The 25,200-nt window shown below is 55.5% G+C and overlaps 2 long non-coding RNA genes across 4 annotated transcripts; one reads left to right on the top strand and one right to left on the bottom strand.

The window, feature by feature from the left end:
- The first annotated feature begins 130 nt into the window (after positions 1-130).
- Positions 131-25,045, top strand: LOC103346635 (uncharacterized). 3 transcript variants are annotated; one of them, XR_007916640.2, is made up of 8 exons: positions 132-2,275; positions 2,489-2,709; positions 3,244-4,188; positions 9,972-15,681; positions 17,514-17,707; positions 21,643-21,966; positions 22,902-23,025; positions 23,725-23,843. It is a non-coding gene; the product is annotated as an uncharacterized lncRNA (long non-coding RNA). The 3 variants fall into 3 exon arrangements; XR_007916639.2 differs by having other exon boundaries at positions 166-2,275; positions 15,519-15,681; positions 22,902-25,045; XR_011380338.1 differs by lacking the exons at positions 22,902-23,025; positions 23,725-23,843 and having other exon boundaries at positions 131-2,275; positions 21,643-22,725.
- LOC138844460 (uncharacterized) lies at positions 4,531-15,146 on the bottom strand. The gene is made up of 2 exons (XR_011380339.1): positions 15,034-15,146; positions 4,531-14,787 (listed from the first exon to the last, which is right to left on the bottom strand). It is a non-coding gene; the product is annotated as an uncharacterized lncRNA (long non-coding RNA).
- Positions 25,046-25,200: the final 155 nt, after the last annotated feature.

Below are 25,200 nucleotides of genomic sequence, written 5' to 3'. Positions count from 1 at the left end.
CGGGCGGCCGCACGCAGGCGCAGTTCCCGCGCGCCGGGCCCGCCCCGAGGCGCGCTCGGGCGGGCGGCTCGGGGAGGGGCCGGAGGGACGCCGAGGGGGCGGGCCCGAAGGACCACGCAGACGCAGTTCCGCGCGCCCACCCGCCCCAGGCCTCGGCGGGACGCGCAGGCGCAGTCCCACGCGCCGGTCCCTGCCCCGCCCCCGGGCGCAGCGGTCTACGCAGGCGCAGTCCAGGGCGTTCGCCCCGCCTAGGGGCTCGGAGGGTCGCGCAGGCGCACTCCGGGCCGGGCTGCGGGGTCCGGGCGCGTGGGAGGCGGGGCGCGGCGGCCCGCGGAGCTTCCGGCTGCTCCTGCTGGACTGCCGGCTTCCGGAGCTGAGCGTAGCCTTTCTCTGGCTGAGCGTTTGGCGCGGAACTCGAGACTACTCCCTGTTGACGCGGGACGGCTGCGTTCGCACGCTGGCGCCGCGGGGAGTGCCGCGTCCGGCGGCTGGCGGCGACGCCCCGGCCCCCGCCCGCTCGCCCCGGGCACGCCCGGTCGCACACCCTCCGCTCCGGGCGGCCCTCGAGGCCCCCGTGTGGGAACTCTGCCGCCGCGCCGCCGGCTCCCGGCTCTGCGTGTCCGCGCGTGTCCGGGTCGGCCTGCAGTCCCCAGGCTGCGCGCGGGAGAGGGACCGTGACGGATCGCGGTGTGGGTGGTGTGGGTGCTGGGGGAGCCGGGGCCGCGGCCTGCCCGCTGCCGGCCGCCCACCCACCTGCGGGAGGGGGCTGCCCTGGCCCTGGGGGCGAGGCGGGGCTCGGCCTGCGGCGGGCTCCGGAGGCACCTGGACGTCGCCGCCCCCAGCTGTGTGGCCTTGGACATGAGCCCAGCTGGTGCCGGCCCGAGTGGAAGCAGCCGAATCCCTCCGACACTGGTGACCGCTGGCCCCTGCAGTCGGTCGCCAGCGCACTTCCCCACCCGCCTGGTGGGCCGGGAGGAGTCTCCCAGAGGCGACGGTCACTGTGGGTGACCGGGACCTCTCAGCCGCAAACACCACCCCTCGCGTGAGGGATTCGCCCCCGAGGGCAGCGCCCCAGGAGAAAGTCCCCCCGGGCTCCTGGAGGTGTGGACCAGTGGACCGAGGAGGACACGGCCGGGAGGCAGCGTGTGCAGGGGCCGCATCCCTGCCCCCCCCGGGGGGAGGGGGGCTCAGCTTTTCTCGGGCCAGGTGTGGTGGGAGCCTGGGAAGGGGGTGCGGGGCCAGGGGCGGCCCAGGGGGCACCGCGGGGCTCGTCTTCCCTCCGCGGCCCAGGGCCGGGGCCCTGGGCCCACCCTGGCCCCCTGGTGAGCAGGGGCATTGGAGTGATGAGGGCATGGAGGAAAGGATCACAGGGAGCCGGGGGTCCCATTGTCTTGTAGGTCCCCAGCCAGGGTGGGGACACAGATGTGGTGGTATAGGGGGTGTGACTGTCCTGGCTTTGGGCGGCTGGACCTAGGGGAGGGAGGATCCCTGAGGCTAAGGCGCTGTGGCCAGGATGTCCCACGTCCCACTCGAGGCCCCCACTTGCTTCCTTTCACTGCCTGGCTGCCACCCCTCCTACCACGCACCCCCAGGAAGCAGAGAGGATGAGGCAGGCACAGTCCCCCGACCCGAGTCCAGCTCCGTGCGGTCACCTCAGGGCAGGCACAGTCCCCCCACCCGAGCCCAGCTCCGTGCCACCTCCTCAGGGCAGGCACAGTCCCCCCACCCCAGCCCAGCTCCGTGCGGTCTCCTTAGGCCCGTGGAGACCCCTCTTGCTGGCTACCCCAGCAGTGCTGAGACCCATGCAGCCTAGATGGCCCTGTTCTGAGCTTAGTGTGGGCTGGCTGGGAGGAGCCTGGCTGACCCTAACCCTAATGCTGCCCCTCCCTGGTGTTGTCTAAAGACAGGGTTGCAACACTTATTTTAAATTTTTTTTTAAATTTATTTATTTGAGATGGAGTGTTACAGAGAGGCAGGGGGAGAGGTCTTCCATGCAGTCCCCAAATGGCCACAATGGCTGGAGCTGTGCTGATCAGGAGCCAGGAGCTTCCTCTGGGTCTCCCACGCAGGTGCAGGGCCCAAGGACTTGAGCCATTTTCCACTGCTTTCCCAGGCCAGAGCAGAGAGCTGGATCGGAAGTGGAGCAGCTGGGCCTCAAACCGGCGCCCATTTGGGATGGGGACACTGCAGGCGGCAGCCCTCCCCGCTATGCCACAGCACCAGCTCTGGTTGCAGCAATTTAAAGACCTGAAGTGGCTGTGATGTATGACTCCAGGTGAGATGCTGGCAGAGCAGGCTGGGGGCTCCCACCTGTTGGGGGCTGGCGCTGTGCTGTCCTGACCGGGCCGCCCACAGCCCCGGCCTGAGTCAGCTCCCAGGGGGTGTCCCGCCTTCTCAGCACCTCCCCAGCCCCTGGGGAGGAGGCTGCTACTTCCCAGAAGTCAGTGGAGAGGAAGCGCCCGGTTCCACAGTTGCTTTGTGCCCTCAGGCTGGAGAGGCTGGAGAGCCCTGGCGCCCTGCTTCGCTCGCGTGCACTGGAGGGCCTCCCCCCTTCCTGGCAGCTGGAAGGGCCGACAGACGGTCAGGGAAGGCTGCCCCTGCGCTCCTGGGACCTCCGGAGCACCCGATGGTCACCGTGTCAGGAGGGGAGTGGGACTGATGTCACCACACCACCAGCCTGGGGGGCTGACCAAGCCTGAAACTGGCCAGGTATGGGGACCCTGGCCCTAACTGCTAACCCCTGATGGAGGGGTCCTAGTTCACAACCTGGGTCCACGCACTGCCTCTATTTCCCTGTCTGAGAAATGGGCTGAGGGTAGCACGGCTGCTCTGTGTGAGGGAGGAGCCACCTGTGCCAGAACCCAGCATGGCCCTGGTGCAGGCATGGGAGGGGAGCCGGAGTCTGCAACTGCTCAGCCCCCAGCTTTCCTAAGCCAGAAGGGGGGGAGGTAAGAGGAAGAGCCGGGGCCCAGCGGCAGTGGGGCCCCTCCCTGGGGGCGGAGGTGTGGAGGCAGTGAGGCAGCCAGCTGCAGCCGCAGCGATGACCCAGGGGCCCCAGGAGGTCTCGTGGGCGCTGCCTGGCAGTGGTGGGTACCTCAGCAGAGGTGGAGGTGGTGGGAAGAGAACTTCCAGTGGCGGGTGTACCATGGGCAGGTTTTAAATACAAACTCTTAAATTTAAGAAAATGAAAAAAGACTTTGTCCTCTTTCCTAATCTGATTTTGTTTTTAAATTTGTATTTAAGAGAGAGACAGAAAACTCCCGTCTGCTGGCCCGCTCCCCAGATGCCTTCGGTGGCCAGTGGGCAGGGCTGAAGCCGGGAGCGTGGACCCCAGCGCGGCTCTCCCCCGTGGGTGACAGGAACCCACTTCCCTCCCGGGGTTCCCGTCAGCAGAAGCTGGAGTCAGGAGCCCAAGCTGACCAGAGCCGGGTGTTGCAGCATGGGCTGTGGTTGTCTTCACCCGCGGCCAGCGCCTGCCTCCCGCCCGGAGCTCTCACCAGCAGCGTTCCCCGGACCTCCCCTGGCTGACGGCGGCTGCCGACGCCGACCGGCGGGGCCCAGCACACACCCCCACGGCCCACGGCGCATGACGTAGCAGGAAACGTATTTCTTCGCTGTCTCTGGCTCCTGCTGCAGAGCTGCGAATCCCTTGGAATCTCCTGGGTGATGGCAGCATCTTCCGTGCCGTGCGGGCCTCCCGGTGGGCTCCTGGTGGCCCCAGGCTGGGGGTGCTGGCCACTGGAAGACCAAGTGGTGACGGGCGTGGAGCTTTTAGCCCCACCTCCTGGGAGTGGGGGGCAGCTGGAGGCAGGGTTGATGATCAGTGACGCCCGTGTCCTGAAACCTCGGTGAGAGCCCCTGCGAGTCGAGGTCGTGGCGAGGGCATCCGTGGGCACCCGACCCCGCGAGGCGGAGCTGCGGTCGGCAGCCCCCGGCCAGCTGTTGGGTGAACCCTTTCCGTGCCTAATAACGGTCTGGTAAACGAGCCAGTGTCTCTTCAAGTCCTCTGAGCCGATCCAGCAGATTGGCCTTTGACAGGTGGGGCTCCAGGGGCCACCCAGACTATTACCCACGCGGCACGGCGAGGGTCTGAGATGTGTCCGTCTCCCTGCCAGACGCCGTTCTTAGGAGAGCACAACAGCTGTTTCTTCATAGACCTTCTGGAACGTCTCTGAAAATGCTGTTGAGGTAATTGCAGACTGAGGTACAGTCCTAGGAAAGAATACAGGTGTGTAGTACACTCTGTTCGGTTTTCCCAGTCGATGGCATTTTGCAAAACTGGTAGAATATCATGCCCAGGACTGGCGCTGTGGCGTAGCAGATTAAACTGCTGTCTGCAGTGCAGTGCTGGCATCCCTTAGGGGCGCCGGTTTGAGGCCCGGCTGCTCCACTTCTGATCCAGCTCTCTGCTCTGGCCTGGGAAAGCAGTGGAAGATGGCCCAAGTGCTTGGGCCCCTGCACCCGCATGGGAGACCTGGATGAATCTCCGGGCTCCTGGTTTTGGCCTGACCCAGCTGGGCTGTTACAGCCATTTGGGGAGTGAACTAGCAGATGAAAGACCTCTCTCTGTCTCTCCCTCTCTATCTGTAATTCTGACTTTCAAATAAGTAAATAAATCTTACCAAAATGAAATCACATCCAGTGTACAAGCGTTGATACAACCCATCGATCTTACTGGATTTCCCGTTTTACTTGCACACATCTGTCTGTGTCTATTAAATCCCATCCAGTTTTGTCCCGCCAGGAGCCTCCTGCACCCACAGACACTGAAGAGATCCAGTACCAGGCAGGAGCTCATCTTGTCCTGTTACAGTCACGCCCACCCCTCCTGCCCCGCCCACATCTCAGCGTCGGTTTGCATGGATTTGTCCTCCGAAAGTTACATGAACGGAGTGACATGGTCACCTTCGATTATGATTATTTCTGCTCATTGTGGAGCTCCGAGCCGGGCCCACTGCTGGGTCTCCCTCAGTGGTGTGTTTCCATGTGCCCTGCGTGGACGGTGCATCGTGGTTTGACCACTGAAGGGCATCTGGGAGGAGTCCAGTTTTGGTCTTTGCTGTCAACATTTGTGTGCGCATGTTGATGGGAACAAAAGACCTCTCCTGGCTGAGTGAGCGGGCGCTCAGCTGCCTGCCGGGTCACGTGATAGCTGCAAGTTCAGTTTTTGAAGAAACCGCCAAATTGTTTTCCAAAGTGGCCGTACCATTTTACATTCCTGCCAGCAATGTGTGAGTAATCCGGTTTCTCCACGTCTTTGCCAGTGTGTTGCCACGACTTTTTACCTGTTTTTTTTTCCCTTAATCATTGGTTTCACAGAGACAGAGCTCTTCTCTGTTGGCTCATTCCCCAGATGCCTGCAACAGCCGGGCTGGGCTGGGTCAAAGCCACATGGCAGGATCCCAGTTTCTTTCTTTTTTTAAAAAGATTTATGTATTTTATTTGAAAGGCAGAGTTACAGAGAGAGGAAGAGACAGAGAATCTTTGATCCCCTGGATCACTCCCCAAATGGCCTCATCCACTGAGGCTTGGCCAGGCCAAAGCCAGGAGCTTCATCCAGGTCTCCCACGCGGGCGCAGGGGCCCAAGCACTCGGGCCGCCTCCTGCTGCCTTCCCAGGTGCATCAGCAGGGAGCTGGATCGGAAGTGGAGCAGCCAGGACTTGAACCAGCGCCCATGCAAGATGCTGGTGCTGCAGGCGGTGGCTAACTCACAATGCCAGAACCCGGTTCCTGAAGCCATCAGTGCCTGCCAGGCTCTGCATCAGCAGGAAGCTGAAGTCAGGAGCTGGCCCTGAGCTGAGCCCAAGAGCTCTGAGCTGGGACAGAAGCTTCTCATCAGACATTGCAGCTGCTGGGCGACGCAGCCGCCCACAGGCTTGACATTTTCGCGGGGTGATAGTTTGCATTTCCTTGATGGCTCACAACACCCAGCATCTCTGCAGGGGCTAATCTGCTCATGCTCTTCGCTGAAGCATTTCTTCACTTCTGCTGGGTTTCAGGTTGCCCCCACTCTTTCCTGTCGAGTTTCGGCAGCTCCATGTGTTCTGGCCGCCGCCTCTGCCCGGTGGCTCTTCTGCACATTTTCTCCCAGCGGTAGCTCGTCTTCGTCCTCTGAGCCGAGCGAGCGAGAGGTCCTGTTTACCAGTTTCTTGATGGCTCACACTTTTGGTGTCAGGCCCAAGAACTTTTTGCCTAGTTCTAGGTCCCAGAGAGTTTCTGTTTTTTTCCATAAGGGTTTTATGGTTTTACATTTCAGTCAATGATCTGGGACACAGTGCTTAGACCACTGTTGGTGGTGCTGGCGTCCCATGTTGGAGTGTTGCTGTGAGTCCCAGCTGCTCTGCTTCCCACCCGGGTTCCTGCTGATGCGCTTGAGAAGGCGACAAAAGCAGGCCCAGTACACACACCCTGCCACTCAGAGCTCCTGGTCCCTGGCTTCAGTGTGGGTCAGTCCCGGGTGTGGTGGACGTGTGGGGAGTGAGCCGCAGGACGCACAATCTCTTTGTCGTTCCCTCTCTGTCACTGTGCCTTGCAGATAAAAAAGTCTTGGAGAACAAGGAGAAAGAAAAGGCTGACCTTTGTCCCTAGAAATGCTTTTGCTTGTCGGAGTGGGACGTGTTTGCGCAGCTCTTTTCCTGGGTTCTCCGCTCTGTCCTTGGCCTGCGTGTCTGTCCCTCTGACAGCACACGGTGTTGGTTATCGTAACAAACCAGGCAGAATGGCTCGTCCTGCTTTGATCCTCCTTTTTACAAATGTGTTAGCCATCATAGTTCCTTTGCTATTACATACGAATTTCAGAATAATCTTTCTTTATATCTACATTAAAAAAATCTTGCTGGCGTTTTCAACAGGAATTATGTTAAACTCATGTATCAAGAGTGGATGTTGGGGCCGGCGCTGCGGCTCACTAGGCTAATCCTCCGCCTAGCGGCGCCGGCACACCGGGTTCTAGTCCTGGTTGGGGCGCCGGATTCTGTCCCAGTTGCCCCTCTTCCAGGCCAGCCCTCTGCTGTGGCCAGGGAGTGCAGTGGAGGATGGCCCAAGTGCTTGGGCCCTGCACCCCATGGGAGACCAGGAAAAGCACCTGGCTCCTGGCTCCTGCCATTGGATCAGCGCGGTGCGCCGGTCGCAGCACGCCGGCCGTGGCGGCCATTGGAGGGTGAACCAACGGCAAAGGAAGACCTTTCTCTCTGTCTCTCTCTCTCACTGTCCACTCTGCCTGTCAAAAAAAATTAAAAAAAAAAAAAAAAAAAGAGTGGATGTTGGGCCAGCGCTGCGGCTCACTTGGCTAATCCTTCGCCTGCGGCACCGGCACCCCGGGTTCTAGTCCAGGTCGGGGCACCAGATTCTGTCCCAGTTGCTCCTCTTCCTGTAATGCTCTCTGCTGTGGCCTGGAAGTGCAGTGGAGGATGGCCAGGTGCTTGGGCCCTGCACCCCATGGGAGACCAGGAGGAAGCACCTGGCCCGTGGCTTCGGATCAGCGCAGCTCCGGCTGTAGCGGCCATTTGGGGGGTGAACCAACGGAAGGAAGACCTTTCTCTCTGTCTCTGTCTGTCTCTCTCTCTAACTCTGCCTGTCAAAAAAAAAAAAAAAAAAGGTGGATGTTAATGCAGGGTCTAGCAGGCAGTGGTGATGGGTTCCTGCCACTCATATGGGAGACCTGGATGGAGCCCTGGAGCCTGGTTTTGGTTTGGCCCAATCCCGGCATTGTAGGCCTTTGGAGAGTAAACCAGCAGGTGGGCTTTCTCTCTCTCTCTCTCTCTCTCTTTCTCCTTCTCAAAAGCAAAAAACCTCTTACGTCAACTTGTAGAAGAGAGGGATGTTTACTGTTGGGTCTCCTGTCCGTGAGCAGAGTGTGCCTCCCGATTCGTTTGCATTTTGATTTCTTTCATAAGCATTTTATAGCTCCCAGCATACTTGTTGTTCATATGCTCTGTTAGATTTACATCTGTAGTTTCGTTTTATTTTAAACCGTGTAAATGATGTTGTATTTCACATCTCAGTGTTTGGGTTCATTACTAGTGATAGGAGTAACAGTTTACCTTACGTCCTGAGGCCCTGCCGAGCTCCTTAGTTCTAGGAGTCTTATAGGTAGCTTCCTTGGGCGAGTCTATGCAGGTAATCACATCATTCGCAAGCAGAGATAATTTTTAAATTTGTAAAGAAGGTTTATTTATTTATTTATTTGAAAGGCAGAGTTAGAGAGAGAGCACGATCCACTGATTCACGCCCCAGTGGCTGCCATGGCCAGGGCTGGGCCAGGTCAAAGGCAGGAGCCAGGAGCTTCATCCGGGTCTCCCGGGGGGTGCAGGGGCCCAAGCACTTGGGCCGTCCTCTGCTGCTTGCCCAGGCCATTAGCAGGGAACTGGATTGGAAGTGGAGCAGCAGGACTCTGACTGGTGGCCATATGGGATTCTGGAGCCACGGGCAGCGGCTTAACCTGCTAAGCCACAGCACTGGCACCTAGCATGTTCTATACATGTTTATATCCCGTGGGTGATGGTGTTGAGTTCTGTATCTTTGTTGACATTCTGCCTATCAGTTGTCAGCTGTGGGGCCTGTAAGTCCTCAACCAGAATTCTCTATTTCTCTATTTCTCCTTTCAGCTCTATCATTTTTTATTTATATACTTTTATTTTGGCATATGCACATTAGGATTGTTACGTCCTCCAAGTAAATTGATCCTGTCATCGTATGTAATGTTCCTCTCTATCCCTAGTCAATTCCTTTTCTCTGAAGTGTGTTTTTTATTTTAATATATAATAAATAATTGCATTGTATGTAGTAACTATTATAGTTACTGCTAATTTGTTTTAAAGATTATTTGTTTGAAAGGCAGAGTTACAGAGAGAGAGGGGGAGAGAGAGAGAGAGAGAGAGGCAGACAGACAGACATGAGATCTTCCTTCTGCTGGTTCACACCCCAAATTCTCCCCAGCAGCCAGGGCTGGGCCAGGCCGCAGCCAGGAGCCCGGAACTCAGCCTGCGTCTCCACGTGGGTGGCAGGGCCCGGGTACTTGAGCCGTCCTTTGCTGCCCCCAGGGTCTGCATGAGCAGGAAGCTGGAATCCAGAGCGATCTGGGACTTAACCAGGTGCTCCAGCACGGGGTGCCCGTGTCCCAAGCAGCGGCTTAACTTCTGTGCCAAATGCCCACCATCAATCACATTTTCTAAAAAAATATTTCTTGGCCGGCGCCACAGCTCACTAGGCTATTCCTCCACCTTGCGGCGCCGGCACACCGGGTTCTAGTCCCGGTCGGGGCGCTGGATTCTGTCCCGGTTGCCCCTCTTCCAGGCCAGCTCTCTGCTGTGGCCCGGGAGTGCAGTGGAGGATGGCCCAAGTGCTTGGGCCCTGCACCCCATGGGAGACCAGGATAAGTACCTGGCTCCTGGCTCCTGCCATCGGATCAGCGCAGTGCGCCGGCCGCAGCGGCCATTGGAGGGTGAACCAACGGCAAAGGAAGACCTTTCTCTCTGTCTCTCTCTCTCACTGTCCACTCTGCCTGTCAAAAAAAAATTAAAAAAAAAATAAAAATAAAATATTTCTTTATTTGAAAGGCAGAATTACAGAGAGGGTGAGGGGTTGGAGGAGAGAGATTGAGATCTTCCGTCTACTGATTCACTTCCCAAAGGGCCGCAATGGTCAGGGCTGGGCCAGGCCCGAGCCAGGAGCGCGCAACTCCATCTGGGTCTCCCATGTGGGTGCAGGGGCCCAAGGACCTCAGCCATCTTGCGCTGCTTTCCCAGGTGCATTAGCAGGGAGCTGGATTGGAAATGGAGCAGTGGGGATTTGAACCAGTGCACATATGGGATGCCTGAGTCCTAGGTGCTTAACTCACTGCACTACAATGCTGGTCTCTGAATTATACCTTTTTTTAAAAAATATTTTATTTAATTTATTTGAAAGGCAGAGTTACTGGGGATGGGGGGGTCTTCCATCTAACAGTTCACTCCCTGATTGGCCACAACAGATGGAGCTGTGTCAATCCAAAGCCAGGAGCCAGGAGCTTCTTCTAGGTCTCCCACGAGGTGCAGGGACCACTTGGGCCATCTTCTACTGCTTTCCCAGGCCAGAGCAGAGAGCTGGATTGGAAGAGGAGCAGCCGGGTCTCGAACTGGTGCCCATATGGGATGCTGGCACTGCAGGCGGTGGCTTTACCAGCTACGCCACAGCGCCAGCCCCTGAATTAAACATTTTAAGTGCATGAATTATATGGTATGTGAATTACGTCTCAATGAAACTGTTTTTATAAATACACGCAGGCTCTGGTTCTTCACTGGGACGCCTGCTCTCTGCCATGTTGTGTCAGCTGTGTTCTCTATTCAACATTGCTCACATGCTTACTATCAAAATATCGAAAATATAATTTCATAAATAATAATAAAAAGTAAAACTAGAGACTTCCAGTTAGGGCGTATATGATATGGACTAACCTCTCCCTGCTCCTCTAGCTAAATATAAACTGTTATCTATATTATTTTTTAAATTGTTGTTATCTATATTATTAAGACCGGGAAATGATACAGCTGGCGGTTACAGGGTTGTGCGTGGTGGGAAGAGGAAAGCAGGGGTCCTGACCAGACACGAGAGCAGCCTGATTCTCCCGCTCCCGTCTGCAGCGGAAGGCAGCCAGGGACAGCGTCCCCCGGCCTCCAGCTGATGACAAGGGCCAGGCCTGCTTCCCCCACTCTCCCACCTAACAGCGTCCCCCGGCCTCCAGCTGATGGCAAGGGCCAGGCCTGCTTCCCCCACTCTCCCATCTAACAGCAGGAGGAAACACAAAGCGCTCCCGTGGGGACGTCCAGTGGTACCAAGTCTGCCGGCCCCTCCCCACCTAGCACCTCTGGGCAGCCTGAGAAACACCTCTGTCCCCACAGCGTTACGTAGATGCCTGGTAGCACCAGACGAGTGAAACACAGAACAGAACCAAGGACTCTGAAAACGAAATTGAGCAGGCGTGGCACGGTGGGTTGTATCAGAGCGTATGCTTGGGTCCCATCCCACACGGAGCACCGGTGTAAGTACCAACTACTCCACTTCCCATCCAGCTTCCTCCAAATGCATCCTGGGAGGTAGCGGGAGACGGCTCAAGTGTTTGGTCCCAACCCCGGCGTGGGAGCCCTGGATGGAGTTTTGGGATGCTGCTGCACTTCAACAGGATGGGGGCATGCTAAAACAGAAAGAGGATCCAGTGTCTCCCAACACAATGGGCAGGCTGTCCGTATAATGATTAAGAATCACCTGCCGTGCCAAGAACCAGAAATGCGTAGCTTGCGTAAGAAGAGAGATCCCCAGGCGGCCACTCTGGGAAACTTCTGAGGGTTGAAAAGCAGCCGTCACAAAAACGCTTCAAGGCCAATCGCAAGTTATCTTGAAACAAGTGACAAAACAGAAAATGTTAGCGAGAGACAATTTTTTTTTACAAAGAGCCAAATAAAAATCGTAGACTGGAGAGAATAAAATAAACCAAAATAAAATGCGTCTGACGCAAGAATGAATCTACGAACCAGGAAGTAGAACAATAGAGAGAAAATGGAATGAGGAAACTGAACATGGCCTCGGGGACCTGAGGAGCTATTTCAAAAATCCAACTTTTGTGTCAGTGGAGACTAAGGAGAGGAGAAGGTCTGGGGCCAAAAAAATATTTCAGGAACAGATGGCAGAAGCTTCCAAATCTGGCAAATGGCAAACCATCTAAGAAGTTTGGCAAACCCCAACTAAGATCAGCCCAAGGAAATCTGTGCCACACACCTCATCATTAGGCTTCTGGAACAAAAAGCGAACAAAGAAAATCTTTGAAAGTAGACACACGAGTAGAGAAATAGACGCGGGCTGTATGGAGTAACAGCTGGAATGACGGGATTTGGTCAGAAGCACCGCAGGCCAGAAAGAAGCAGAGGAGGGCACTTGCTGTGCCTGGGACGCCAGCGCCCCGACGAGTTCTGGGCGCCGTCCAGCTCTGACCCAGCTCCCCGGCAATGCGGCTCCTGGGAGGCGGCGGGTGGTAGCTCCAGTGCTTCAGCTGCCGCCGCCCGTGTGGGAGAGCAGGCTGAGTTCCTGGTTCCTGGCTTTGGTCTGGCCCAGTCCTGTGTGGGATTCAGGGGAGTGAACCAGCAAATGGAAGGTCCCTCCCCCATCTTTGTCCATCTTTGTCTGTCTTTCTCTCACATCTTTTCAAATAAATAAATCCTTATAAAGTGCGATTCAATGGCTTTAGAATATTCAAAGGGTTGTGCAATCCTTTTTTAAAATATTTATTTATTTGAAAGAGTTACACGGAGGATGGAGAGGGGGAGGGGGAGGGGGAGAGGGAGAGTGAGAATGAGAGGGAGACTCCACCCACTGGTTCACTCCCCAATTGGCCTCAGTGGGCGGAGCTGTGCCAGTCTGAAGCCAGGAGCCAGAAGCTTCCTCCAGGTCTCCCACGTGGGTGCAGGGGCCCAAGGACTTGGGCCATCTTCTGCTGCTTTCCCAGGCCACAGCAGAGAGCTGGATCGGAAGTGGAGCAGCCGGGACTTGAACCAGTGCCCATGTGGGATGCTGGCGCTGCAGGTGGCAGCTTTACCCACTATGCCACAGCGCTGGCCCCGATTGTGCAATCCTTACCAGTCAATTTTAGGACATTTTCATTATCCCTGAGAGAAACTCCATATCCATCAATAGTCACTGCCATCGTGTCCCGAGCCCAGGCCCCAAGTCTGCTTTCTGTCTGTCTGGATTCGCCTACCCTGGACATGTCACGTAATTGGAATCCTGTTGGTGGCTTTTGTGTCTGGCTTCTTTCACTCTGCAGAACGTTGTCAGGTTCCTCAGCACTGTGGTGTCTATCAGCACGCACGCGTCTTTATTGCCGAGTAGTACTCCACTTAGAGACGCGTCACTTGGCTGTGTTCCTCACTGTTTTCATCTGCACGCTGTGGGCAGTGCTGCCGGGCTTCCACAGTGTGGACACACGTGTTCATTCCTTGCAGACATTCCTGCTGGAGTTGCTGGGTCACTCCCTGCTCAGCAGCTCGAGGAGCTGCCGACTGTTTCCCATTCAGCTGCTCTGATGGCCGGTCCCACCAGGGCTGCCTGAGAGACCCGGTGTCTGTGTCATCATCGACGCTTTTATCTGACTTGTGGTTCCTGCCATCTTCATGGGCTGGCAGTGGTATGTTACTGTGGCTTAAAAATTTTTTAAATGCATTTGAAAGGTAGAGAGAGAGCGAGAGCGAGAGAGTGAGCTCCTGTTTGCTGGTTCACTCACCAAGCATCCACAGTGCTGGGGCTGGCCCGGGGAGCCAGTCCAGGTCTCCCACGTGAGGGGCAGACACCTGGCCATGTAAGCCTTCACTGCTGCCCCCCCACGATCTGCGTGGGCAGGAAGCCGGCGTCAGGAGCCAGAACTGGGCATTGAACCCGGGTACCCCGATGTGGGCGTCTTACTCGGAGTCTGAAATGCTGGGCAGATGATCTGCCGTCCCTGGTGGCTGACGATGTTGATCTTTTCACTTGCTTATTGGCTGTTCCCATGTCTGTGGAGAGCTGTTCATTCAAGTCCAGTGCCCTTTTTTTTTTTTTTTAATTTTTTATTTGAGAGGTAGTTACAGACAGTGAAAGTGAGAGACAAAGAGAAAAGTCTTCCTTCCACTGGTTCACTCCCCAAATGGCTGCAACTGTTGGAGCTGTGCCGATCTGAAGCCAGGAGCCAGGAGATTCTGGGTTTCCCACACGGGTGCAGGGGCTCAAGCACTTGGGCCATCTTCTGCTGCTTTCCCAGGCCATAGCAGAGCCTGGATTGGAAGAGGAGCAGCTGGGACTTGAACCGGCGCCCATATGGGATGCTGGCCCTGCAGGTGGCGGCTTTACCCACTATGCCACAGCGCTGGCCCCTAGTGCCCATTTTTAGTTGGATTGTTTTTGTTGTTGAGTTGAGGCTTTAATTTGGGGGTGAGGGGAGTTGGCAGAAGGTTTTCCAAATGCAGGAGTGAGTGGCAGGGTCATTTGGGCTGCCACAGGGGGAGAATGTAGGGACGCCGTGGCGAAGGCCAGCAGTATCGGATCCTGGGATAATCCTGGAGCCAATTGGTGTGACTGGGAGGCGGCTGGGGTAACAGGAACTGGTGGGACAGGGCAGGTTCTGGATTCATTCTGAAGGGGCGCCTACAGATGTGAGAAGTCAGGTCTGCCTGTCACCGGGAAGCATGGAGGCACGTCAGCTGGGAAGGCGGATCTGTGTCCTGTCACTGACAAAGTAGCACAGGCCGCGTGGCTTGAAGCAACAGGCATTTCTCGCCTCTCAGCTCTGAGGCACGGCAGGAACCAAGTGATGGTGGGGGCTCCAGAAGCTGCAGGAGCGTCCTCCTGCCCTTGTGCGTCTCTGGAGGCCACCGGCGCGCGGGTTCCTCGGTTTACAGTGACTTCACTCTGGTCTTGGTCTCCGTTGGCGCATGGCCACCGTCCCTCTGCACGTCTCTGTCCAAAGTTCCCTCCTCTCAAAAGGACATCGTCATTAGATTAGGGTCCACCCCAAGGACGATGTTAGCCTGGTCGTGTTTGCAAAGATCCTATTTCCAGGGGGCAGGAGAAGCTCAGGGATGAGGCTAGGAGCTGTGTGTCAGACGTGCGAGCTCTGAGAGGTCTAGTCACACGTCCCCAGAAGATGCTGAGCAGGCAGCTGGATATAGGAGCTGTCAAAGCAAACTTTTCAAAAAGTTCAAAACGTGAGTCACGCAACTCTAAAGAGAGGCTGTGTCAGAGATTTATTTAAACCATTAATGAGGAAACTGGTCTGGTGGTGAAACCTGCTCAAAAGAGAGAGGGAAGCATTAGTAGTGACTGGAACGAAGCTTGCTTGTATGAACTTGCTAATGTAGATTAAAAAAATTGGTTAATGTTCCACAGGAGCCACACAATTGCCACCTTTTTCCAGCTAAGATCTTTCTACCAGAGAGAAATAATTTCTACCACTCACTACTGGACAAAAATTCATTGGCATTGCTATCAGGCCATCCAAGTACTAAGTACTAACCAGGCCCAACCCTGCTTACCTCCAAGATCAGACGAGATCGGGCGTGTTCAGGGTGGTGTGGCCACAGATTAGCGTGTTTTCTGTGGATACGGTCTACCTTTGGTGAGTTGTAAAATGTCCTAATCAATAATGAACAGCCAGCTAGTAGGCGCACAGTGCCTCCGGCGGGCTGGCTCAACAACACTCGGCTTGGCCCCGGAAAGGACACAGTGTCGTCTTTTTACCCATTCCTGAGTTTGGAAAATGTCCCCTAAGATTTCCCCCTTGTGGTGACAGACAGGGTACGGCAGTTGTCTGCTTGTGCTCTGACCTGATTCATCTGGCCAGACGCTGTGAGCAAGAGTAATTAACGTGCAAGCCTCCTTGTTTGGCTGCTTATCTAAGCCACGTGGCCTTTCACAACGACCCAGGCCAGAAAACCAGCTCTGCGTGGAGATGTCATCAAAAGGAATGCAGGTGGGAGCCTCCATTGTGCCTGAAGTGCTCTCTGATTTCTCTTCCCAGGCTCGGACGCCACATCAGCCCCGCTCGGGTTTGCGTGCGGTCACTGTGCGTGTGGGAGAATCTCTAGTTCCTGGGGAACGCGAGCATCTGAGACAGTCCTCGGCTTGTCAGGAAGCGTCTTCCTCCGGACCTGTGAACCTGAGATCTGTACGCCAGAGCACAGGTGTCTGGGTTTCCGAGGGGTGGGTGGGCACTGTTCCAAGACGCGCTGCAACCCTGCTGCTTCGCGGTGGGCACGCCGTGCTGAATCACGTGAACCTGTTTTCTCGGTGTGACACCATGAAAGGCCTTGGTTGCACGATTTGTGTGATAGTATCCTGGTGAAAAGCAGCGCTGCTTTCTACCGAAACCAGGCATGCTGATAGATTTCCAGAAAGAATCAGGGTCAGTGAAAAACTTTCTCCTCAATTCTGACGCAAGGAAAGTACTATTGAATGAGTATTTTGGGGCCAGCATTGTAGCACAGCAGCCTAAGCCGCTGCTGGTGATGCTGGCATCCCGTTAGCAGGGCGCCTGCTTGAGTCCTGGATAGTCTGCTTCCAGCCCACCTTGCGGCCAGCGTCCCTGGGAAGCAGCAGGAAATGCACTAAGGACTTGCGCCCCTGGCGCTCACGTGCAGACCTGGAAGGAGCCCCTGGCTCCTGGCTTCCATCTGGCCACCCATGGCTGTTGAGGCCATTTTGAGAGTGACACTCTGCTTCTCAAATAAATCTCTAAAAAATTATTTAATTTGCTTGTGAAAGCATATTCTACTAAATTAAAGGATAGAGGTAGATCCAGGATGACTAACGGCTTTATCTTATTTCTTCCAGAAAGCAGGACATTTAGACACCCTCCTCCTTGCCTTGTTAGGTCTGTGCTTTCAGTCAGCAGATCTGACAGTTCCAGGGGACAGTGAGTCCTCGGAGTCAAGTTTTTACTGGGGCATAAGTGGGGGGCCAGGGATGATGTGTCTGGGGCCACGCTCCTGTTTTGCATAGCCCAGAGATGATAACATGCAGGGGGATTACGCCGAGTGAATTCCTTGATGCGTCTCACTGTTTATAGTTACAAGTATAGAACGAGGGGAGGAGGGGCCGTGTTGTGTGTCCCAGCAGGTTAAGCCACTGCCGCACACCGGCATCCCACATGAGCGCTGGTTCGAACCCTGGCTGCTCCCCTTTGGATCCAGCTCCCTAATGTGTTGGAAGGTGGCCCAAGTGCTAGGGGCCCTGCACCCTCGTGGGAGAATCGGATGGAGTTCCAGGCTCTTGGCTCCAATTGATCTCTCTCTAACTCGTCTTTCAAATAAATAAATAAATCTTAAAATAAAAAGGGGGGAGGGTAGACTGTCCCATGTTTGATTGGACTGGAGGTATCAGTATGAATTAAGAGATTTGGGAAAAGATACAGGGACATGTGCACTTAAATTCTACATTTCCTAGATCTCTCCTGAGTGTAAATGCAGTCACACTTTATAGTCTTCTTGCATTCAGCATTTTGTGTTTGAGATTCAGCCGGATGACTGATGCAGGGCCTAGCTTTGTGGCACAGAGGGTTAAGCTGCCACTTGGACTCCTTCATCCCATATTGTGGTGCCTGGGATCAAGTCCCACCTCCACTTCCAACCCAGCTCCAGGCTAATGTGCCTGGGAATGCAGAGGAAGATGCCCCAATTGCTTGGGTCTCTACGCCCAGAAGAGGCTCCTGGCTCCTGGCTTTGGACTGGCTTAGCTCTGGCCATTGCAGCCATCTGGGGAGTGAACCAGCAGATGGAAGATCTCTCTCTCTCTTCCTCTCTATATATAACTCTTTCAAATAAAATAAATAAATCTTAAAAATGTATGAATTTTTTTAAAAGATGGCTGATGCAATTCAGTCGATACAACTACTTTTTATTGCTGTGTGCTTTCCATTGTATGGAAATAACTCACTTTACCCATTTTATTGTCCATGGATATTTGAGGCTTTCCCCCAGTATTTCTGATGTTTAAAACTGCCTCTTTGAACGCACAGGTCTTCAAATGAATAAGTGCGAGTTTCTCCAGCAGACGCCCCGGCACAGACGCACTTAGGGACATATATGGACTCAGCCCTGCGGCGGGCAGTATGCGCACTGCGCTGGCTTGCATCTCCCTGAAGTGGCCACAACTGCTCCCATACAACACGCTCCTCCTAAAGTGCGACTTTGACACTCCTTACTCCAAAAGGTAGGATCTGCATCCGCATTTCATGAATCCGGACATGCCAGTCACTAGGTCAGAAGTGACACTAATGTGACTGCTGGGGCTACGATATGAGTGGTGGTACAGGTCCCACCTGGTTCTCTTGGGATTCTTGCTTTTAGAACTTGGCCGCCACTTCACGAGAAAGACCCCCAAGGCTCTCAGTCCACAGTCTGAACTAAGTTACCAGTCGAGTGGGTGCGCTGTCTTGAGAAGTGGATCACTCAGTCCCCGTGGAGGTATCTTGTTGGCGCTGCTTGGAGCAGACTAGCCATGCCCCTGAATCCTGTCCTAATAGCAGGTCCAAGGGCCAAAGGGACAACTGCTGTTTGAAGCTACAGTTTGGGGGTGGTGTGCTATGCAGGTATGGGTAGCCAGTGCACAAAGCTAACCTCACTGAGCACTGCCACGCCGTTCACCAAGACAATGGCGCCCTTGACGTTCTCATCAGCAGGGATGTGTTTCAACTGCTCCTTCATCTGGCCATCACTGGGTGTTGTCAGACTTTACCGCCTGTGCCTACTTGGGTGGTTTAATTTCCAAAGTAACTATTCAGATTATTGGTCTTTTCCACATTCTTCTCTGCAAGGGGCCTGGTGATGATACTGGTTTCTCTGCTGATGTTGGGTTCTGCCCATCATGCGGTTGTCTTGGCTGTTCCTAATGGTTTTGAAAGGATTCATTATGTGTCCTGGGTATTGATGCTTTGCAAGGTACAGTCTGAGAATGCAAGCCATCACAGATTGTACTTTCACACACCTAGATGTAGGTCAGTCACTAAACAAGGCATCTGGATGCAATCATGAAATATATGATGCTGTTTTACAGGGGTTCCCCCCCCCCCACGCACAACAAGGCAGCCAGAAAGAGACAGCTGACCTGCTGGCCCACTTCCCAAATGCATACAGTACATGGGGCTGGTTCAGAGCTGGAGCCAGGAGCTGGGAGCTCAACCCAGGTCTCCCACGAGGGGCAGGGACTCAGCTACCTGAGACATCCTTGCATCCTCCAGGGGCTGCACTGGCAGGAAGTGGGTCATGAGCTGGAGCTGGGTATTGAACCTGGGTACTCTAATGTGGTATGTGGGCATCTCAAACACAGTGAGCTTGTTTTTGTATAAGTAGGTATATGCTTTAAAATGATGATAGATAGTGTGGTAGGTGTATAAAGCCGTGACACAGTCACTGATCATGAAGTGGTGTACGTGATTGTATGTGTTATGTTTTTGTATGACCGGCAGAGCAGGTTTGTTTGCACCAACATCACCACAAACACGGGAGGAATGTGTTGTGCTGCGGTGGCTATGATGTCACTACGGAGTTAGTTTTTCTGCTCCCTTCTAATCTTATGGGATCCCATGATATGTTCAGTCTGTGGTCGACAGAAATGTCGTTATGCAGGACACGACAGTATTTTTTTTTTTTTTTTTTTTTTTTTTTTGACAGGCAGAGTGGACAGTGAGAGAGAGAGACAGAGAGAAAGGTCTTCCTTTGCCGTTGGTTCACCCTCCAATGGCCGCCGCTGCAGCCGGCGCACCGCGCTGATCCTGGCAGGAGCCAGGAGACAGGTGCTTTTCCTGGTCTCCCATGGGGTGCAGGGCCCAAGCACCTGGGCCATCCTCCACTGCACTCCCTGGCCATAGCAGAGAGCTGGCCTGGAAGAGGGGCAACCGGGACAGAATCCGGCGCCCCAACCGGGACTAGAACCCGGTGTGCCGGCGCCGCAAGGTGGAGGATTAGCCTATTGAGCCACGGCGCCGGCTAAGACACGACAGTATTTATATTCCAGTCTGAGAACCACAGCTTTCTAGATGAATTTAATCACATTTATCTGATGAGCTGTTTCCTGCCTTCTCATATCTTTTTAAATTGAGATTTATTTATTTGAAAGTCAATTACAGAGAGAGAGAGGGAGAGAGGGCGATCTTCCATTCACTGGTTCACTCCCCAGATGATTGCAACGGCAGTGCTGGGCCAGGCTGAAGCTTTTTCCAGGTCTCCCACCTGGGTACAGGGGCCCAAACACTTGGGCCATCTTCTGCTGCTTTTCCCAGGCCATAGCAGGGAGCCGGATCAGAAGTGGAGCAGCTGGGACTTGAACCGGTGCCCATGAGGGATGCTGGAGTTGCAGGCAACAGCTTCACCCACCGAGCTACAACTCTGGCCTCATGTCTCATGCTCTTTATTATGCCTTTGTCTTTTTCTTTTGTTTGTGCTGTCACTTTCTTCAGTTGTGTTGACAGTTGTAAATCCTGGGGCCGGCACTGTGGCACACCAAGTAAAGCTGCCACCTGCACTGCCAGCATCCCATACAGGCACTGGTTCAAGTCCCGGCTGCTCCCCTTCCTATCCGGCTCCCTGCTAATGTGCCTGGGAAAGCAGCAGATGATGGCCCAAGTACTTGGGTCCCTGCACACACTGGGGGAGACCTGGATGAAGATCCTGGCTCCCAGTTTTGGTCTGGCCCAGCCCTGGCTGTTGTGGCCATTTGGGGAGTGAAGCAGTGGATGGAAGACCTCTCTCTCTCTCTCTCTCTCTCTGCCTCTGCCTCTCTAACACTCTGCTTTTCAAATAAATAAATAAATAAACAAATAAATCTTTTTTAAACTTGTAAATCCTACTTTGATTATTATTCTAGTGGAAACTAGATAGCTTTAACATTTTAAACGTCTAAAAAGAGTTATTGCAGCTGGTGTGGTACAGTGGGATAGGCCAGCACCTGGGAGCCTGGCTTCCCGTAGGAACACCAGTTTGAGTCTTGGCTGTTCGGCTTCTGATCCGGTTCCCTGCTAAAGTGCCTAGCAAAGCAGTGGAGGATGGCTCAAGTCCTTGGGCCCCTGCACCCATGTGGGAGACCTGGATGGAGCTCGGGGCTACTGGTTTTGGCCTGGACCAGCCCCAGTCATTGCAGCCATTTAGGGAGTGAAGCAGCGGATGGAAGATACCTCCCTCTCTCTCCAAATAAAATAAATCTTTTAAAAGGAAGGTTATGGAACTGGGGCTGTGGCATAGTGGGTTTAGCCATGGCGTGCAGTGCTGCCCATATGGCTGCTGGTTGGAGTCCCAGCTGCTCTACTTCCAATCCAGCTCCCTGCTGATGTGCCTAAGAAAGCAGTGGAGGATGGCCCAAGTGCTTGGGACCCTGCGCCCACGTGGGAGACCCGGGAGAAGCTCCTGGCTCCTGGCTTTGGCCTGGTGCAACCTTGGCCTTTGCAGCCATTTGGGGAGTGAAACAGCAGATGGAAGACCAATCTCTCTCTCTTCTCCCCTTTTTCTGTAAATCTGCCTTTCAAATAAATACCTCTAAAAAATTTTGAAGAGATTTATTTGAAAGGCAGAGAGAGATAGAGATTGATGTTCCACCTGCTGGTTCACTCCCCAGATGCCCACAATAGCTGGAGCTAGGACAGGCAGAGGCAGGAGCCAGGGAGTCCCTGTGCGTCTCCCATAGATAGTGTGCAAGAGACCCAAGCACTCGGGCCATCATGTACTGCCTTCCAGAGCGCACATTAGTAAGCTGGATTGGAAGAATGGAGTAGCTGGGCGTTAAACCAGGCACTGCGATATGAAATGCGGTGTTCCAAACAGCAGCTTAACCTGCGGTGCTGCAATGCTTACCCCAGTATTTTAAAGCTGTTTAAAAAGCTGATCCTAAAGTCCTCTAGTGAGACAATACAAGACTCCTACCTGGCTTATGTCAAGTTTACCTGGGATTTTCTCAAACTGGTTTCTTCGCTGGGGTCCGCGTCTCACTCTTGCAGTCACTTTTCATTTTGCTAGTACCTTTAGCACTTTTTAAAGACTTTGTGGATGTTGACAGGCTGTGAAGACAGCTTTATTTGGCTGTCTCCCTCGAATGATACTTTCACTGTGTAGGACTTCTGGGTTCAATTTGCTATCGATGTTGACAATCTTCTGCAGGTTCAGGCTGACGAAGTCTGAAGAAGGGCCTCGGAGCCGGCCTCTTCGCTCTCAGGATCCCGGAGTGTCACCTGGCGTGCCTCCACGAGTGACTTTCTGCACCTGAGCACATTTGTGAAGCCGTGGCCCATTTCCTGTTCTGGGAAGAGTTTCGTCTTCTCATCTCTTTCACGAGACTGTGTCTTGCCTCTGCCCTGCCATGGGAGTTCCTCCAGCTTCTTGGTTTGTGTCCAGTCCCCGTGTGAGGAGGGAAGGACGCGGCCTCTGCTGGCTGCCCTGGCGAGTTTGGACTCAGATAAGGAGACATCCATTCATGGAACGGAGGTTATATATATATATTTTAAGATTTTGTTTATTTGAGAGGTGGAGTTATAGACAGTGAGAGAGAGACAGAGAGAGGTCTTCCTTCCATTGGTTCACTCCCCCAGCTGTGCCAATCCGAAGCCAGGAGCCAGGAGCTTCTTCCGGGTCTCTCAGAGCTCCTGGCTCTGGTGCAGCAGGTGTGGTTGGGACCCCCAGGTGGGGCCTGATCCTACGGCAGCTCAAGGGTATGGCCAGAGGAAGCAGCAGCTTCAAGGTGGGCCCTTGTTCAGGACCGACTGCTGGGTGCTCTTGGATTGGTCCTATTCCGTCTCCAAGTCTTCACTACTCAGCCCTCACGTGGAGTGCAATCAGGTCCCAAGCTGTGGCCAGAAAAGGCTTTCTGGGGGGCTGTGGCCCCACTAGGACCCTGCGGGAACAAGGCTGACAAATCCAGTGAGGCTCTGGGTAGAGCACCAGGAGCTGTGGGCTGCCCCTTTGTCTAAGCAAGGGGGAAGGGCTGGCGTCTTACTGTTGAGGCTCTTCAACCTACAGGGGCTCCTTCATTGCCATGCATATGTCACAGACCCTCAGGGGAAACTGAGGCACCACTAGGCCTCTCCCTCATCTCAAACCATGGTGGACTCACTCTCAAAATGCAAACTGTCAGGAAACCACTGAATCTTAAAGTTAAAAAAAAAAAATAAAGGCTGGAGTGGAAGCAGCCAGCTGGGGAATTGAATGCAGGCCCCTGAGCTGCTCTGTCCTGGCCTTCCCTGGGTCTCTTCAGTGGCGTCTCTGGGTTACCTGAATCTCAGTGGGGTGTTCCGATCCAGTATCCCAGGAGGCCTTACATGGCCTGCAAAATCACTTGGTCTGGCCTTGCCAAGGCAACTGTGGCCAGGACTCAAAATTCAGTAAATCTGTAACAGGCTAATTTTTTTTTTTTTTTTTTACAGGCAGAGTGGACAGTGAGAGACACAGAGAGAAAGGTCTTCCTTTGTCGTTGGTTCACCCTCCAATGGCTGCTGGGGCCGGCGCACTGCGGCCAGCACACCGCGCCAATCCAATGGCAGGAGCCAGGTGCTTATCCTGGTCTCCCATGGGGTGCAGGGCCCAACACTTGGGCCATCCTCCACTGCACTCCCGGGCCACAGCAGAGAGCTGGCCTGGAAGAGGGGCAACTGGGACAGAATCCAGCGCCCCGACCGGGACTAGAACCCGGTGTGCCGGCGCCGCAAGGTGGAGGATTAGCCTAGTGAGCCACGGCGCCGGCCCGTAACAGGCTAATTCTTAAAAAAATATTTATTTATTTGAAAGAGTTACAGAGAGAGGTAGAGCCAGACAGAGAGGTCTTCCATTCTGCTGGTTCACTCCTCAAATAACCACGAACTGTGCAAATATGGGATGCTGGTGCTGCAGGCTGGGGCTTTAAACCACTGTGCCACAGCCCCGGCCCCTACCAAGCTAAATTTAAAGTTGATTTTGTATGTCCCCTAAATATCCAAATAGCCCTTATGGAAAAAAGGGCTTCCCCTGGCTGCCAGAACACAGCAGTGCGGGCACCCGCCAAGGTGCCTGCACTGCCCAGGTCCTGCCTGCCCCTCAGCGCCCCTGCACTTCGGGGAGCCGTGCGCTGGGCCCTCAGGACCCTGACCCCAGGTCTGCAGACCCCTCACAACGCCAACCTCAAACCCCTGGTCCCAGAGCCCTCAGTACCCGGAAGCCCTTGGGATCCCAACCACGATTTGTAAAGCTCTTATGACCCCGACCCCCCAACAGCTTCACAACCTCAACCTGGATTCCCGAACCTCAGCCTCCCTCAGGACCCCAACCCCGGTCCACGAGCCTGTCAGGACTTCAACGCTGCTCACTATGGGACCCCAACTCCAGCCTGGAAACCTATTAGGATCCTGACGCTGGGTCCCTGGCCCCTGGACTCCTTCAGGACCCCGACTTCCGGTTCCCGGATCTCCCTCAGAACCTCCACCCTGGTCCCTGAACCACTTCAGGACCGCGAACACTGACTGGATTTGACCCCAACCCCGGGTCCCGAGATCCCCCTCGGGACCCCGACCCCCGGTCCCAGAACCCCTCAGGACGCTGACCCCTCGTCCGTGGCTTCCCTCAGCACCCTGACCCCCGTGAACCCCTTAGGACTCCGACCCCTGGTCACAGGATCTCCACCCTCAATCCGAACACTGACTGGATTTCCTCAGGACCCCGACCCCTGGTCCGAGAACCCCTCAGGACCCCGACCCTCAGTCCAGATCCCCCTCAGAACCCCGACCCCTGGTCCCAGGGTCTCCACCCCCACTCCACTTCAGGACTGCGAACACTGACTGGATTTGACCCCAACCCCGGTCCTGGGATCCCCCTCAGGACCCCGACCCCCGGTCTGAGAAACCCTCAGGACGCTGACCCCTCGTCTGCGGCTTCCCTCAGGACCCCGAACCCTGGTCCGAGAACCCCTCAAGACCCTGACACTGGGTCCCGGAATCCCCCTCAGGACCCTTCTCGGCTTCTGAGCCCCCTCAGGACCCGACCCCTGGTCCCAGGGCCTCCACCCTCAGTCCCCAAACACTGACTGGATTTCCTCAGACCCTGACCCGGTCCATGAACCCCTCAGCACGCCGACCCCTGGTCCCAGGATCTCCACCCCTGGCCCCGAACACTGACTGGATTTCCTCAGGACCCCGACCCCGGTCCCGGGATCCCCCTCAGAACGCTTCCTCCCAGTCCCCGATCCCCCTCAGGACCCCGCCCCCGGGTCCCCGATCCCCCTCAGGACCCTTCCTCCCGGTCCCCGATCCCCCTCAGGACCCTTCCTCCCGGTCCCCGATCCCCCTCAGGACCCCGACCCCCGGGTCCCCGATCCCCCTCAGGACCCTTCCTCCCGGTCCCCGATCCCCCTCAGGACCCTTCCTCCCGGTCCCCGAGCCCCCTCAGGACCCTTCCTCCCGGTCCCCGATCCCCCTCAGGGCCCTTCCTCCCGGTCCCCGAGCCCCCTCAGGACCCTTCCTCCCGGTCCCCGATCCCCCTCAGGACCCTTCCTCCCGGTCCCCGAGCCCCCTCAGGACCCCGACCCCCGCCCGCCGCCGCCGTGACGCGGCCCCCACCGCCCCGCAGCCGCAGCCGCAGCCGCGGCCCCGCCCCCGCCCCGCCCCGCCCCGCCCCGGCCCCGCCCCCGGCGCCGCGCGGGCCGCGTCACGGCGGCGGCGGGCGGGGCGCGCCTCGCACGCAGGCGCCGGGCGGAGC

This window comes from Oryctolagus cuniculus, chromosome 11 (genome assembly GCF_964237555.1).
Source record: "Oryctolagus cuniculus chromosome 11, mOryCun1.1, whole genome shotgun sequence".
NCBI classification, from domain to species: domain Eukaryota; kingdom Metazoa; phylum Chordata; class Mammalia; order Lagomorpha; family Leporidae; genus Oryctolagus; species Oryctolagus cuniculus.
This window is presented reverse-complemented; position numbering and strand designations above follow the sequence as displayed.